At 48.5% G+C, this 4288-nt stretch overlaps 1 pseudogene; it reads left to right on the forward strand.

Moving 5' to 3' along the window:
- Window positions 1-310: 310 nt before the first annotated feature.
- On the forward strand, window positions 311-3374 carry LOC147989913 (uncharacterized; annotated as a pseudogene).
- Window positions 3375-4288: the final 914 nt, after the last annotated feature.

Consider the following 4288-nt stretch of genomic DNA (forward strand, 5'->3'; position numbering starts at 1 on the left):
CGGGGCGCGAGCGAGAGGGGGGAGCGGGTCGCGGCCAAAGCGCAAGTGGCGAGCGCAGTGGGGGGGGTAGCCGGGCGGCGCACGCGGGCGTAGGGGACGGGTGTGACAGACGGCGGCGGGGCCTTGCGGCGGGGGAGGGGGAGAAGGCAAGCGACAGCAGCAGTTCAGCAGGCAGCAACAAAAGGGGTTAGGGGGGAGGCGCAGGCGTGGCTGTGGGCGAGGCTGCACGCGACGGGCGCGGTGGGGCGCTGGTGGCCACCCAGGACGGCAGCGGCTATGCGGACGCGGCGGCGGAGCGCTAGCGACAGCAATGGCTCGCGGAGGAAGCAGGCTGCGCGGTGGGGCGAGCGCGCACGCCCAGCTTGGTCGGAGCGTGGGGCCCGCAGCGAACGTCGGTGCTGCGGGCGCGGGCGGCGTCAGCAGCAAAGGCAGCATCGACAGCGGCGATGCGGTATCAGGCGAGCAGCGGCAGCACAGGCAGGCGCGTCCAGGGACGGCGAGCGGGCTTAGTGCGCGGGGAGGCAACGGCGGAGGGAGAGCAGCGGCAGGGGTCGGCGCGCGGCCACGGGCGAGGGAGAGAGGGAGGAGGGGGAGCGCAGGGCGTGCTCACGGGGGGAGTAGGGGTTCGGGCAGCGGGGCGTGGGGAGGTAGTCGGGGACGATGCGACGGAGAGGGGCAGGCCGGCGGGGGCGTCCGGCGAGGCGGCATGTGCTCCTGGCGGCGGCGGGCGACGAGTGCCCCCTTCCTCGATCCCGATCCAGTCGGGGGAGAGGGGGAGATATTTTTGAGGAGTGGGGGAAGTTTCGGTGGGTTGACTGGGGGGAGTGGGGGGTTATGGGAAGAGGGGGTGGGCCGGCCAGGTGGGTGGCCCAATGGCCTGCTGGGCCGAAGCCCAGTGGGGGGGTGTTTCCTTTTTTTTCTTTTGTTAGATTTCTGTTTTTATTTTTTATTTTATTTCTCTTTTTCCTTTTCTGATTTAATTCAATTTAAAACATTTATGCATTTTCTAAACATGTGTTTTCTTCACCATAATTAACTATGTGATATTATGCACCAACCAAACATTTTTGTTTAATGTTTTGAAAACTTTTGTTGTTTGACTTGTTTAGAATTTAAATTTGAAACGATTTCGAATTAACCCGAGATTAACTACAATGACAGAGGTGACGTGGCACCATTATCGTGAGATTACTGTAGCATGATTATCCGGGCATTACACTTTCATTATAGAACTTGGCTTGTATATTCCAATGATGGGCTTCCTCAAAATGCCCTAGGTCTTCGTGAGCAAGCGAGTTGGATGCACACCCACTAGTTTCTTTTGTTGAGCTTTCATATACTTATAGCTCTAGTGCATCCGTTGCATGGCAATCCCTACTCACTCACATTGATATCTATTGATGGGTATCTCCATAGCCCGTTGATACGCCTAGTTGATGTGAGACTATCTTCTCCCTTTTTGTCTTCTCCACAACCACCATTCTATTCCACCTATAGTGATATGTCCATGGCTCACGCTCATGTATTGCGTGAAGATTAAAAAAGTTTGAGAACATTAAGAGTATGAAACAATTGCTTGGCTTCTCATCGGGGTTGTGCATGATTTAAATATTTTGTGTGGTGAAGATAGAGCATAGCCAGACTATATGATTTTGTGGGGATAACTTTCTTTGGCCATGTTATTTTGAGAAGACATGATTGCTTAGTTAGTATGCTTGAAGTATTATTATTTTTATGTCAAAATGAACTTTTGTCTTGAATCTTTCGGATCTGAATATTCCTATCACAAGTAGGAAGAATTACATTGAAATCATGCCAACTAGCATTCCACATCAAATTTTGTTTTTCATTTACCTACTCGAGGACGAGCATGAATTAAGCTTGGGGATGCTTGATACGTATCCAACGTATCTATAATTTTTGATTGCTCCATGCTATATTATCTACTGTTTTAGGCAATATTGGGCTTTATTTTCCACTTTTATATTATTTTTGGGACTAACCTATTAACCGGAGGCCCAGCCCAGACTTGCTGTTTTATGCCTATTTCAGTGTTTCGAAGAAAAGGAATATCAAACGGAGTCGAAACAGAATGAAATCAACTGGAGAAGTTACTTTTGGAACGAAAGCCACCGGATAGACTTGGACTCCGCGTCAGGAGATACGGGAGGTGCTCACGAGGGTGCCCCCTAGGGCGCGCCCCCCTACCTCGTGGGGCCCTCGTGGCTCCCATGACGTACTTCTTCCACCTATATAACTCCACGTACCCTAAAACTTCCAAAACACACAATAGATCGGGAGTTCCGCCGCCAGAAGCCTCCGTAGCCACCGAAAACCAATCTAGACCCGTTCCGGCACCCTACCGGAGGGGGTAATCCCTCTCCGGTGGCCATCTTCATCATCCCGGTGCTCTCCATGACGAGGAGGGAGTAGTTCTCCCTCGGGGCTGAGGGTATGTACCAGTAACTATGTGTTTGATCTCTCTCTCTCTCGTGTTCTTGATTTGGCACGATCTTGATGTATCGCGAGCTTTGCTATTATATTTGGATCCTATGATGTTTCTTCCCCCCTCTACTCTCTTGTAATGAAATGAGTTTCCCCTTCGAAGTTATATTATCGGATTGAGTATTTAAAGATTTGAGAACACTTGATGTATGTCTTGCCGTGGATATCTGTGGTGACAATGGGATATCACGTGATTCACTTGATGTATGTTTTGGTGATCAACATGCGGGTTCCGCCCATGGACCTATGTACAGATAGTTAACTCACTGTGATATGCCCACTCTTGTTTTGTTAATTCATCAGATAGCAGGAAATTCTGCCCTGCTTTGTCGAACTGTTTCTGACCATGTTTGCCCGCATTGTGTGTTCTGTGCAGGTGTTGATGCAGGCAGATCTCTTCCTGAACAAGCTGACCAGCATGTGCGAGAGGAGCACGGAGAAGGGCTCTATGTGGGTCACCATGAAGCGATGTGAGAGACTCCCTACCCTTACAGCTGGTTCATGTGGTGTGGGTTGTAGATTTGATGGGTTCAGCAACTCTGATGTGACGAGTTGTTTGATGTGCGCAGCGTCGATGAAGTGTCAGGCTAGGTTGAAGAAGATGGCGAGTAAGGGGGAGCCTGTTGAGTACCGGTGCCTGGTCTGCGCCACCGATGGATGGATGTGTTTATTATTCACTTTCTCCACCTCGGTATTATTCACTTTCTCTCTGCTGCTGGTTCGGCATTATGTCTGCTGGATGTGTTTTGCCTTGATTCTGTGCCTGATGGTAATCAGGTTGCCGTTATTTAGCCCCCTTGTGTGCTATGATTGTGAATTATAGAACGGACATTTGCATATTTCCTTCGTGTATCTGCTGTATGAACTGAAACAACTCCAGTTTGCACACATGCTAAATAGAATTTTTGTTGGTTGTTACTTCCAGTTGAGGACTGTTTGTTGGTGTTGAGAAATCGATAGATAGGTCGGTAAATATAATGGAAGAACTTACATTAGATTTTCGTTGGTTTCAGAATGTCTGTTTCATGGTCTTTTCTGATAATGGAAGAACTTATATTAATCTGTTGGTTGTTGGTTTCTATGTACTCCCTCCTTAATTCAAAGCTGATACACTTATTTTTGATCGGAGGGAGTACATGCTTGTAACAGCCTTGAACCTCACCGTTCCCTGTTCTTTTTCCCCCTTACTATTGGTTGATATATGACTATGTGTTAGATTCAACTACTGAAGATGCTTGCACTTCATATCAGGACTAGCAGTTTGTGTCTTGCCTGGTAGTATACAGTTTAATTTGCTATTATTAGCTAGGGTTGTTGATAGATTTAATTTTCTGCTGGAAATCAAATCTCCTAAACACTAGAATGCCTGAAATGTCAGGGTAGCAAGTACTAGCCATGTGCTTCATTCTATGTACCGTTCTGGTGTCTGTGCATGTATGGGCTAGCTTTTTGTGTAGAATAGTGAGTTGATGCTTCTTTCTACAGAAATACAGCATGTTAGCTCTATGGATGTTTATTTACCTGCAACTTCTGCCAGCTCTAACTTGGTTATATAACAGTTCAATTCAGTCAAATCTATGGGGTGTTGATACACTACTGTGAAAGTTCTATGGTATGTGAGTTCCTTCTATTGCTCCAAGCATTGACACAATATGTCATGTGCAGGGAGCTCTGCATCCGAGTCTCATCCATCCTCGGCAGCAAGGAGCTGGGCCAAGGGAGCAAGCAACGCTGCTGCTTACTTGGGGCCAGATCGAGTAAGATGGCACACCATGGCGTGTGG

The sequence above is a fragment of the Triticum urartu genome, chromosome 1A (genome assembly GCF_056163025.1).
Source record: "Triticum urartu cultivar PI428250 chromosome 1A, HENAU_Tu73, whole genome shotgun sequence".
Lineage (NCBI taxonomy): Eukaryota > Viridiplantae > Streptophyta > Magnoliopsida > Poales > Poaceae > Triticum > Triticum urartu.